General features: G+C 43.3%; 1 protein-coding gene across 7 annotated transcripts in view; it reads left to right on the top strand.

Moving 5' to 3' along the window:
• SCAF8 (SR-related CTD associated factor 8) overlaps positions 1–13132 on the top strand; it is a 227473-nt gene that overhangs the window by 163440 nt on the left and 50901 nt on the right. For 5 of the 7 annotated variants that reach the window (XR_012095006.1, XR_005241338.2, XR_005241336.2 and 2 more), the window contains one exon: positions 9358–10501. The exons of the other annotated variants lie outside the window; for them this stretch is intronic. The gene's annotated coding sequence lies outside the window, so the exon portion shown is untranslated. Of the gene's footprint in view, positions 1–9357; positions 10502–13132 lie in introns of those variants that run through there. 7 annotated transcript variants of the gene reach the window in all.

The following is a 13132-nucleotide window of genomic DNA, read 5'->3' as shown; positions in this document are numbered from 1 at the left end:
CAAGTGATCCACCCGCCTTTGCCTCCCAAAGTGCTGGGATTACAGGCGTGAGCCACCGCGCCCGGCCAACACTGTGCCTTTCTAAAAACTGTAATTCCACTAAAGAAAAAACAGAGAGAGAGACATGCAGTTCCAGTATAGTCTTAGGTTAGAGATAGTAGGAACCTTAGCTGACTTGTCCTTGCTCTGTGGTTTCAAGTATAAAAATAACCCTAATTATTGTATTTGCTACATTGTGTCCACTTCACAGACATGAAGCTCTGGTTTCTTTAAGTATATGCATAAAAGCAAAGATCTAGTGAAGGCATAGCTGAGTCCTCCCATCAAGGGCAGCTGGGCATGGTGCCTGCAAGAACTTTTTCTGGCTGTTCGTCTCCTCCTAACCTTGCATCACCCAGGGCTGTGGGTAGGTATTCCTGTCCTAGGTATTCCAGGGGTTGCTTGTCCCTTGGGTTGCATTTTCTGGCATGCCAGAAGAGTGAGTGACTTGTCATTTCCTTGACTAAGTCATGTCGATTCTCTGCCACTAATTCAGTTTGCAAATGAGTTTCTTCAGCTATTTAAAAAAAAAAAAAAAAGGCATCTGCTCAAATGGGCGGCCATATAGTCTCTCCAATTCAGTTGTGGAGACAGCTGAGGACACCAGATTGATTTTGGTTCGGCAAACTGGATATATGAAAATCGAAGATTTTTTTAAATGGGTGATTGCTCACTTTTTGAAAGGTTTCTTTGCCTACAAAAAGATTAACAATAGGATTTCTTGGAACATTTACTTCTTCCAGCACACTAAAAATAAGATTTAATTAATGCCTTGAGTTTCTAGAGCATACTTTATGCATAAATATGGCACACCTGTAAGAAATATTGAAAATTTTTTAAAGTTAACATTTAAAATTATTAAAAATTTTCATCTGATGGGTTCAATTCTACTAAAAAACAATCATGATAGTTTTCACTCTAGTCTTCAAGGGGGAAGAATATATCCTACTAAATGGCAGTTTGAGGCTGGGTATGGTGGCTTATGCCACCGCTTTGACTCATTCCCAGCACTTTGGGAGGCCAAGGCAGGAGGATCAGCTGAGGTCAGGAGTTCGAGACCAGCCTAGTCAACATGGTGAAACACTATCTCTACTAAAATACAAAAATTAGCCGGGCGTGGTGGTTATGTGCTGTAGTCCCTGCTACTCGGGAGGCTGAGGCAGGAGAATCACTTGAACCCGGGAGGCGGAGGAGGTTGTAGTGAGCCGAGATCGTGCCACTGCATTCCAGCCTGGGTGACAGAATGAGACTGTATCTCAAATTAAATTAAGTTTAATTTAAAAAATAGTTTGAACATGCCAGATTTTAAAGTGAGAGCAGCATATCATGTGGCCTGCCATACATTAATCTTACAGTATTGTTCTTGGAAACTTAAAGTGACACCTTTTCACCTTTAAGCTAGAAGAAGGATCTGAAGCCAGCTCTCATGTAAAATGCATCAGCTCTCAGCATCAGCCTGCAGTCTGAAGGCCTCCAAGCAGTCGAGGTGATTGTACTGGCCATGGAATCAGTGTCATGAAGCTGCCTTATACAAATGGCCTAAAATGATTACGTGCTGAGCATGTAGACTTTCCTCTGCCAGGATAGCTATTTAGTATTATTCTATTTCATTGAATGTTGAATGGCCGTTAAGCCCCAGGTCCGGGAGTCTAAATCTTACCAAGATGAATTCAGACGTCGGCCCTGGCTGTGGGGAGTCTGCATTCTTACTTTCCTAGCCTATCAACCTGGCAGTCTGCTGTCAGGTGACAGAGTGGTTGGTGCCTTGAACAACCTGTGTTTGTCCTCATTCTCTTGCAGCTTCTTGTCCCATCTCCCAGCCCCCGCCGTAAAGGCCAGTGTGTCAGGGTGTCAAAGTGCAGAAGTGTCAGGTCATACGTAGTCAAAAACAATCGGGTGTGGTTCTCTGTGAGCTGTGAGCAGAAATACCTTGGATTTTTTTCTTGTACCTCGACAAGAGCATGAGCATTGACTTTCTTTTTGAACACAGGTGTCTTGATTCCTACTTATTTGTGGTGATTCTCTGATCCAAGTAGGAATGGCCCAGAGATGGAGGGAGAGTGTCGGGAGGTGGAGGGGGAAAGAGGCGGCACATTTAGTTTCTGGGGCTGGGGAGCAGGGTGGAGAAAGGGCGTATCCTGATTCCCTAGTGTCTAGGGAGGTGGAGAGTGTGTGGTCAGCACGCTCACTGCCACCGGACCTATGAGAAGGTGGTGGCCTCTTTCATCACCTTTTAAATCAATAACAGAGGAGCTCCCAGTCAAGGAAAGGAGGAGGAAGATGAGGATGTGAACAGGGCTCTCCCCGGAGACATGACCAAGGGAGGCTGGTGACTGGGCAGCCTTACCTACTGGGAAGGCCTTGCAGAGGAGGCAGCCTTAGGTAGAGAGGTGTGGCTGACTGAGCCCCCTCCAGTTGAGCAGAAAGGGCAGAGCATCCCAGGTGGAGGAAATGGGAAACCCCGGCCTTGCTTCTATAACTGCAGGTGTCAATGGACATCTCTGCCGTCCCCTTGGTCCCCAGGGTTGCCTGAGAATGCGGCTGGCAGAAGAAAGAATGGGTACCCTTCCAGCCTCTCACTCAGTCCCCACAGTTAGCCTCAGGGGTGGTGTGAATCTCTATTTGACAACTAAGGAAAGTCAGAGTAGCTGAGGAACTTGCCCACGGAGTACACGCCTAATAAAAAACAAAACCAAAGATGCAAACCCAGTGCATCTGATTCAGATCCCCAGTGCATGCTTCTCCCCTGTGTGCTCACCTGCCTCCCCATACATGGGCCTGCTGGAGGGGTTCTGCCATGCCCTGAGACCCTGTGCTCTGGGACCTCGTGCCTCCATCTCAGCAGCTCACAACACCGGACTCCTAACACCTACGGAAACTTGCTGCCATAAGTGTCTTAAAAAAAAAAACAGAAAACACTTATGGAAATGGCTCAATCCATCATGGTCCCAAAGTTCACATAATATTTGGATTATTCGTGCCAAATGACGTAATTTTTCAGGATATAATATCTGAGATATTTGAATAAAATGAACAAGGGGCATTGTAGGACCAAGAGTCAGAGCATCACTTGGATTCTCAATTGTATGTTCCTGGGCAAGTGTAGAACCTCTGAGCTTGTTTTCTGGTGTTAAAATGAGAGCCTTGTGCCTGGCAATTCCTAGTTCCTGATTTAGTGCTCATAGGATCCCTCTTTCCATGGTGGTAGACTCAAGTTGCTTCTTTGGGGACTCTCAAGGATCGTGCGATTGATGCACGTGTGGATAGGACACAGGAAACACGATCTCAGTTAACAGAGGAGCCCTGGGTATCCCCCATCACAGGAATAAACTTCCCTAATAGGAAATGATTGCCTTGATGTTATTGTAATTATTCTTAACACTGGATACTTGAAAAGACATGACTTCATATTGTTCTAATCTAATGGGACATAGCTCCACACATTTTCAGTAGATTTTTAACTACAGAACAATAAAACATTTAGCAAATTATGTTCAAACGTGTCTGCACACACTGATACTTTCAGCTCGGTGCCAGCCATTCTGCTCCCATATGGGCTGACCAAACGGATCAGCTGGATGAGGCAGCTTGGGTTCTGGCATCCATGAACAACTCTGGCACCCTCCCTTCCACATGGCAGGGCAGGCTGGCTGAGGCTTGGAGCTGAACGTGGTTGGGAGAGGCCCTCATTCAAACCGAGTTTCCTTGGTACTGCTCCATCTTGTTTTTAGCCCACTGGTTATTAATCCAATGTCATTAGTGCTGGGAGAAATTCTGTCTCCTGGCTTCTTAATGACATGCCTTCATTTTTTGTGGAGCACAAAGGAAGAGGAGGACGTCAGGATGCCAGTTGCCAGCTTTGCTGATTACTGGCAGCTCTCATAAGAGCTTCACTAGGGGAAAATGGAGATTAATTTTAAAAGGGTCAGAGCCTCTCTATAGATGGTATCTCCATATTGTCCTCCTAGCCTTCTCTTTCTCAGCTGTAATTTATAGATGATTCTTCAGGCTGTACGCAGTTTACAGCCTGCTAATAGGTCATTTGGAAATCAGCTAAGAGGGGCAGATGATTTCTAGATCACAGGAGCCTCTCTCTACGTTGTAACTGAAGTTGGCTGAGCTCAGTGGCTCACACCTGTAATCCCAGCACTTTGGGAGGCCGAGGCCAGCGGATCACCTGAGGTCAGGAGTTCCACACCTGCGTGACCAACATGGTGAAACCCCGTCTCTACTAACAATATAAAAATGACCCAGGCATGGTGGCACGCACTTGTAATTGCAGCTACTTGGGAGGCTGAGGCAGGAGAATTGCTTGAACCTGGGAGGCAGAGGTTGTAGTGAGCCGAGATTGTGCTGCTGCACTCCAGCCTGGGTGATAGAGACTCTGTCTCCAAAAAAAAAAAAAAAAAAAAATAGCTATGTGTGGTGGTACACTATTATAGCCCCAGCTACTCAAGAGGCTGAGGTGGGAGGATCACTTGAGCCCAGAAGTTCCAGGGTGCAGTGAGCTGTGATTGCATCACTCCGCTGCATCCTGAGTGACAGAGCAAGACCCTGACTCTAAAAAATAAAAACTGAAGGTAACTCAATGTCTCTTTCTTCATGCAGTTGGCCCCTTGTGGTGGTTTCTCTGAGGAGCCACTCTGCCAGGTCCTTTCCCTCTGTCCCTCTTCTGTGACCTCATGAAATTGACCTGGAAGCCTGGCCACTGTCCGTTAGTTGGATTTCTGTAGGTGAGAGGGGATGTCACTGTTTTGGAAGCAGTTGGGCCTCCCTGTAATTCTGAGCACTGCTGGGCCCCCATCAAGACAGTCTCAACTGGGCATGTGGCTCACGCCTATAATCCCAGCACTCTGGGGGGCTGAGGCAGGCGGATCACCTGAGGTCAGGAGTTCAAGACCAGCCTGGCCAACATGCTGAAACCTCATCTCTTCTAAAAATACAAAAATTAGCCAGGCGTGGTGGTGCACATCTGTAATCCCAGCTACTTGGGAGGCTGAGGCACAAGAATCACTAGAACCCAGGAGGTGGAGGTTGCAGTGAGCTGAGATCACGCCGCTGCACTCCTGCCTGGGTGACAGAGTGAGACTTCATCTCAGAAAAAACAGTCTTATGGGCTGCAGTGTAGGGTGACTGCCCAGATGTCTGGTTGTTGAGGTATGTAGGGGAAGCAGCCTTTGAAAGAAAAGGCATATAATTTTGGGGTCAGGCGTGCTTAGCTTGAAATCCAGTCTCTGCCACTTTCTAGGTGTGTCATCTTGGCTAAGTTATTTAACGCCTTTGAACTTCAGTTTTTTCATTTGCAGTGTGAGTTTAATGAATACATCTAGGTTGGTGCAAAAGTAATCACGGTTTTGCCATTACTCCCCCACCTTTTTTTTTTTGAGACAGAGTCTTGCTCTATCGCCCAGGCTGGAGCACAGTGGCGCCATTTTGGCTCACTGCAACCTCTGCCTCCTGGGTTCAAGAGATTCTTCTGCCTCGGCCTCCCGAGTAGCTGGGATTACAGGCATGCACCACCACGCCCAGCTAATTTTTGTATTTTTAGTAGAGGCAGGGTTTCACCATGTTGGCCAGGCTGGTCTCAAACTCCTGACCTCATGATCTGTCCACTTCAGCCTCCCAAAGTGCTAAGGTTACAGGCGTAAGCCACAGTGCCCAGCCGCCATTACTTTAAATGGCAAAAACCGCAATTACATTTGCACCAACCTAATACTTTTCAGGTCTGTTTGGCTGGATTAAACAAGCGATGTAAGTTACCTGACACCAGTGGACTCCCAGCCAGTGACATCTGTTTGAGCAGCACCTTCATTTCCATTTGCCTTCATTGTCATCCATTTTGTCAAAGAATCACAGTACTATGCATTTAGAAACCAAGGACAGTTATAGCAAATCCATCGTTTATGGCAATTTGTGCTGCAGAAAACTGGTTCTAAAATTTTTCATTTTCCTTCAGGTATTCTACCTCGACACTACCACTTCTCAAATTTATTTCAAAGACGTTTTATCCTTTGCACCATATTCCCTTTGAAAAGTAGGGATTTGGACCTCCTACTGTTTATTTACTATGAAATTAGAGCTAGTATTATGGGAGCTCAGTGTACACTGGTAACTGCTTAGAAAAGGTGATCCCTGACTCTGTGAGAATGCACTTCTTCGCAAGAACTATAGCTGTGTATGGAGTTTGAAGTAAGCCCACCTGTTTGTCACGTCCCCTCAGCATGGATCTCTGATCCAGATACTTCACAGATCTCTGGGGTAGCTGAGTGAGTGTATGTGAGAGACTAGGCTTTATTTATTTATTTATTTGTAGAGATAGGCTCCTTCTATGTTGCCAGGTTGGTCTTGAACTCTTGGCCTCAAGCAGTCCTTCTGTCTTCCTTTGGCTTCCCAAAGTGCTGGGATTATAGGCATGAGCCACTTGAGTAGGCTTTGAATGCAGCAGCTCATGCTGGGTTTGACACCTCAAAATGGAGCTGCATAGCATACATAGTGGGTGTCTGCTTAGTGGCTCAGCATATGCCAAAACACCATGCACAATGGAGAAAGCAGGAACTGGGGATCGAAAGCTAATAGGCTCAGAATTCTAGCTCTGCTGTTTGCCATGAGACACTGGGCAAAGCACATCTCTGACCCTCAGTTTCTTTCTTTGTGGAGAGAGTTATAGCTATTTTGCAAGTCCTGATTATGCAGAGACATTAATCACGTATCACGCAAGATCCAGTCGTCATGTTCTGTTATATCCATTTTGCAAGAATTCTTTATAAAGCCCTTAATATATGAGTGCCAATAGTAGTAATAACACTATGCAGAAGAGATGAAGAACATAGGAAATAATAAATTCATCAGTATTCAGTGTTGGGAGCAAGAGACAGTGTGTGTGTTCTGTTTTGTTATGTTTTGTTTTTTAAAAAAACAAACAGTGAGCACCGGCCTTGGGCAGGTCGCCTGAGCTCACTCATCTCAGCTGCCTCCCCACGCGGAAGCTGGCTCCCTTGTTGTAAGGACCAGAGCACAAACATGAGAAGTCTTTGCAAACTAAAGCATTCTCCAAGAGACACTGTCAAGCCCATCATTTCCATGCCTCTGTACTGTTGCTTGCATTTCTACTTTTCAATACCCACCATTTTCAGCGAGGAATCATTTCACACGTACTTGTAGCGATGCCATCAGGTACTTACGATATATACTAAATCATCCCAGAGGCCCGGCGTGGTGGCTCACACCTGTAATCCCAGCACTTTGGGAGACCGAGACGGGCAGATCACTTGAGGTCAGGAGTTCAAGACTAGCCTGGCCAACATGGTGAAACCCTGTCTCTACTAAAAATACAAAAAGTAGCCAGGCATGGTGGTGCGTGCCTGTAATCCCAGCTACTCAGGAGGCTGAGGCGGAAAAATCACTTGAACCCAGGGGGCAGAAGTTGCAGTGAGTCGAGATCGCACCACTGCACTCCAGCCTGGGCATCAGAGTGAGATCCTGTCTCAAAAACAACAGCAGCAGCAACAAAATCATCCCAGAAAGCCATGGTCATAAAAATACTTGCCAGAATCCCATAATAAATTTTACTTACATTTTAAGTTCATTTGTTGAAACAGAAACATTTATTTCTCTTACTTGGCAACAAAGAAACACACATTTAGTCTGTGTTAGTATATGTGCCTGTGTTTACAGATCATTTTACAGGTCCATAATTTGAGTGAATTTGTATCATTTTCTTTTTGTTCACCATTGTGATCTCTGTGCCTTTACCACATGAATACCAATTTGCTGTGGACAACTGCCCGATCCGGTTACAACCTGGCAAATCTTATCCAGATTTAAGAAAATGACTCTGTAACTTTAGTCTTGTTGCTATTGAGAGTCAAATGATTGAGTTTATCTTCATTGCCTTTTTCTTTCCTAGGTAGCTTTTAAGTCAGCTTGTTTAAGTCAGCTTTTAAGTTTGAAGAATAAACTCATTCGCAAAACACTTAGAATAATCCAAAGTAATAGATGATATTTTGGCACCAGTTTTGTGTGGATCGTTCACACATTTCCCTCTATGCCCAAAGCATGGTACAAAGATGAAAAATATTTCAGCCACCTTTCTTGTCACACATGACAACAGGATGCCTTAAAATATATGATGCTGGGCGCAATGGCTTACATCCATCTGTAATCCCAGAAGTTTAGAAGGCCAAGGTGGATGGATCACCTGAGGTCAGGAGTTCGAGATCAGCCTGGCCAAAATGGTGAAACCCTGTTTCTATTAAAAATACAAAACAATTAGACAGGCATGGTGGCGCGTGCCTGTAGTCCGGGCTACTCACGGGGCTGAGGCAAGAGAATCGCTTCAACCCAGGAGGTGGAGGTTGCAGTGAGCCGAGATTGTGCCCCTGCACTCCAGCCTGGGTGACAGAGCAAGGCTCCATCTCAAAAAAAAAGCATTCATTTTAGGGTGAGACTTACTATGTTTAGGTCCCATCTCTGCTACCAGACATGTGTCTTGGTAAAGTTACTTGGCGTAGTTACTTAAACTAGTCCAACTCGTTGAATTATATAACTAGATAGTAGGCTCCTACAGAATGCTTTCGTGTCGTTATGCTTATGAATGTATTTTTCAACTTTTATATGATTATTTCTTAATTTAAGAAAGCCAACAGGGACCAAAAAAAGACACTTCTTTGACCTTAAGACAGCAAAAGACGTGAAAACATGGAGATGTGTATTTTCAGAATTTTGTATCCATCACACATTTAAGATTTTAATGGACTTCAAGATACTACTAGACATTTTGAAATTTCTCTGGAAATTCACTTGGTTCTCAGCTCCAAGCTGAATAAGGACCACGGGCACCCAGGTGTAGGTATTTTGTAAGCTGCAGCTTGAGATGGTCGTACCTGGTGATGCTCTGTAAGGAGCTAAGAAGGCAGGACCACACAGTCCTATTAAAAGGTAGCACTGGATGGCTTTCTTTTTAGACATGCTCCACTGAAGCCTTTTAGTCTACGTGGGAAGGAACCAAGGCCCAACAAGTTTAGATGACTGTGTTAGTTATTGGCAGATTCATGTGTGGAGCCTGGGTCAGCTGACTTCCAGGACAGGGCTGTCTCCTGAACCATTCCAGCATTTGGAGAGCAATGAACACTGCATGACGTGGTTCTTCCTGCTCTGTTGGAAGAAGGCATGGCATTTGAGAGCACAGAAATTCATCAAACATTGAAACATTTGCTGTTGTATTGACACCATCTTTTCTTTAGGAATGATCTTGGAAAAAACTAGGAAAAGTTATTCCATGGACCAGTGATGACCAGTTATTGTTCCTTTTGTCAACAGGCAAGATGATGATGAATGAAGTCCTGGCAGCTTCCTGTGTCCCAGGCCTTGTAGAAATAAATGAGACAGACGTGCTTCAAAGTTCTAATGTGCATCACATCGGATCTTGTTTAAGGAAGCGTTAAAAGGAACCCACCGTTACCTATTGAGAAGGCTCTGTGCTCTCAGGCATTGTTTCTGATTGAATCCAGAGGTTGCAAGCATGCCTCCCTGTATTACCTGTTGGAGCAGGTTTAATTTTATAAATTTTAAACACAAACTCTATGAGTTTCTAGTTCATGATTGTTCTTTTTGGGGATCCACTCAGATGAACAGTATTGCATCTGTAAGAGATACCCACTTCCACAGGACCAGATTTGATTGCAGTATCAGTGGCAACAGACTCCATCTGTAGCATCATCCAGTACCAGTGATGGGAAGGACAGATGGCAAGGAAACCCTTCGGGTGGGGAGAAAAAAAGTCATATTGTGTTGGACCTACAGATTACTAGAACCATAGCTTTAGTAAACCAAGGCTTTTTTTCTTGAACACAATCTGTGTAGACTGTGTAGTTCTTGATTGGTGGCTTTAATCCATTATCATTAGGTATCTCTTTGAACATTCTCAAACACTGAAAATCTTAAGCCTTCATTAAAAAAAAAAAAAAGTAAATGCAGCTTTCAGAAAATCCAGGATTCAGTACAGTCTTCCGAGTGTTTGACTTCAGCCTCCCTGTCCTGTAATTACCAACAGCAGGTACCCGGGTGGTAGACAAGAAGCCTTGCGGGATAGATCAGGAAATGAGGATGAACAAACATATCACATGGTATCATAAACATACTTTATAAGTACATTTCTTATTAGCTTCTTATTCGGGCAGAGATTATAAAAGTTTGGTGCAAGTATCCAGACCAGGATTTGTGTTTTGGAAACTATCAGTGTTCACAATACCTGCAGGGAAGAAAAAATATAAAAACTCAAATATGAATACTGTTTACACCCAAAAGAACATTTTTATCATTCTTTTCTTTGTTTTTGGCTCTGTCAAAAATTAAAGTGCTTGGAATGCTGTAGTCTGTGGTCTCTTGAAATTTAATCAATGAGAACCTAGCATTTTCACAGTATGCTGTCACTTTGGACATTCATAATAAAAATTGAAACTAATTTTGGTTGTTAGTCATTTATTTTGCTGTGTAGCTTAGTGCATCTTTTGTGGTCTGTCTGTGCCTAGTAACTGAGCAGTTTGTATGTATAGAGATGTAGAGATACATTCATAGTTGAAGCCTTTCACTGTTGTTTTCTATATTTGAACAACCACTCTTTTTATTTATTGAAAGGCCAAGAGATTTTTGAATGCCAAGGCCTTTTTGAATATGCATTCTATAACACGGATTAAAATTAATTCCTGAGGATTATACCTAAGCTTTCTTGAGTTTCTCCTTACAGCAGATTTTCTATTAAATTGATTATAATTATATTTTCTATTACAAGTAGTAAGTAGAAAACTAGAGAAGGCTATAGGTAATATAGTGGCAATTATAGGCTTTTCAATAGGATCTTTATTTGTTTGATTCTCTGCCCGGTAGTGTTGGAATGTTGTTTTATGTATTCCATCATACTGCAGTAAGAAATAAAACAGCTCCAAAGAAACACAGACATGTGAGCCTATGTAGAAACTTAGATCTTGCTTGGCATCTGTACCAAATTTGATATGGCAATGAGAAAAGATCCCTTTCCTTCTATTCTTTTGTAACTAAACCTGCAATTGGCAAACATCCATCTAGCTCCCACTTCTCACCCCGTCAAGCCCCCACCTCCCACAAAGGAACAGTATGGATTTGTGACTAACCTCACCATTCTTGTGCACATACGAGCAAATGATTTGCGAAATTAAATGGGGGAAAAAAAATAGAAGTTTCTGAGGTTCTTTTCGGTGGATAGGGTGAGAGGAGAAACAGAATAGCAAATGAAGTTAAAAGAGGATCATTCCTTCAGCACTGGGTGCATATGCAGTCAGCACTTAGCTGGAGGTGCTTTTCCAATGACCAGGTGCACACGAAGGCCCATCTGTTGGAAGAGTAATCTTTTTAAAATCCCGAGGCAGCATAATAGGGGCAGAGGTTGATGCTTTTGTTCCCTGGATGAATTCCCTTTTCAGAAGCTCCTGCTCCCCTCGACCTGAGCATCTGGACAGGCTCTCTGTGTGAATCGGCATGAATATTGAACAGTCCGCACTCCATCCCTCCTTCAGTCCATGGCAAAGGAAAGCTTTCAAAAGTCACCGTTCTCCAGGGACTCGAAGCATTTCGAGCTGGTTTTTAAAACAGTATTAAGTGACTTTGACAAACTGAAGCTATTTGGTATTTGCACAATTAGAAAGAATCCCCCATGGGAGTTGTTTGGCTTTGTGAGTAAATGCTGGCCTCTCACTTGAATTCCAATACAGAGATCTCATTCAAATGAGCTGGGTGGTCTTAGGCAATTTCTTTGTGGTTAATAAATTCCTCATAGAGTGGGGAGAAAACTATTTCAGAATGGCCTCCGCAAAGGAATTACACATAGATGATTACTTTTATCCGGAGTAATTTGTGTTTTAAATGATTTTAAAGTATAAGCAGTTAAAAAAGTCATGAAATTTGATGCTTTAGAAGAATGCCTCCTTTCATTCATTATTAATGATTTCCCCAAATCCACTATTTCTGCATCTATGTGTGAAAATTGAAGAACATTCCAGACTATGGTGGTGGCATCATATCCAATCATTTTTATAACTGGGCTTTCTCTTGGAGGACTCTTTAAAGGTTACAGAGAGAGGCAGCTTGGCGCAGTGTGTAGACTGGCACAGTGTGTAGACTGGCTCATAGTTACTGTTTTATAGATGTTTTCTGTACCTTTTAGTATCTGTGAAAAATATTATATTTACTCCTTTTATTTCTTCTGAGGCACACATCTCTTTCAAAAACGTTTTTTAATATCATAGAAATAGAATATATCTGTGAGCTATAAGGAAATAAAATGATGCTCATTTTCATCCATTCTTATATTATTACAAAACTAAATCATTTCTCAATCCTATAAGATACAAATCAATTGCCTATTATTGTAGATGACTTAGGAAAGAAGATTGTAAACTAGAAAAAATACACATGCATTTTTAGTCCAAACTTTTAAAACTACAAGTTCAATTACTGTATTCAGATATATTTTCTTTTTTTTTTTTTTTTTTGAGACGGAGTCTCGCTCTGTCGCCCGGGCTGGAGTGCAGTGGCCGGATCTCAGCTCACTGCAAGCTCCGCCTCCCGGGTTCACGCCATTCTCCTGCCTCAGCCTCCCGAGTAGCTAGGACTACAGGCGCCCGCCACCTCGCCCGGCTAGTTTTTTGTATTTTTTAGTAGAGACGGGGTTTCATCATGTTCGCCAGGATGGTCTCGATCTCCTGACCTCGTGATCCGCCCGTCTCGGCCTCCCAAAGTGCTGGGATTACAGGCTTGAGCCACCGCGCCCGGCCTGTATTCAGATATATTTTCTAAAAAGATATCATTCATAAAATTAATGCAAATTTTAAGATCCACTGAAGGATCCATAGTGCTAGAAATAAATGTGGCTTTCAGGTGGCCGTGACTCTCAGCTTGCACAACTGGGAAAAAGCCCGAATATGCCTCTTGTTAATTTTGTCCTCTTGATCATGGGATGGGAAGAATATTACTGAGTGGAAGCAATTGCTGTTGCAAAGATGTTTTGCAAAGCTTTATGAAGACTGTGGCAAATGTTATCTTGTATCTCAAGGGACGTTGT

Source organism: Chlorocebus sabaeus, chromosome 13 (genome assembly GCF_047675955.1).
Source record: "Chlorocebus sabaeus isolate Y175 chromosome 13, mChlSab1.0.hap1, whole genome shotgun sequence".
Classification (NCBI taxonomy): Eukaryota; Metazoa; Chordata; class Mammalia; order Primates; family Cercopithecidae; genus Chlorocebus; species Chlorocebus sabaeus.
The sequence above is the reverse complement of the archived record's forward strand: the minus strand, read 5'-3'. Positions and strand labels throughout refer to the sequence as shown.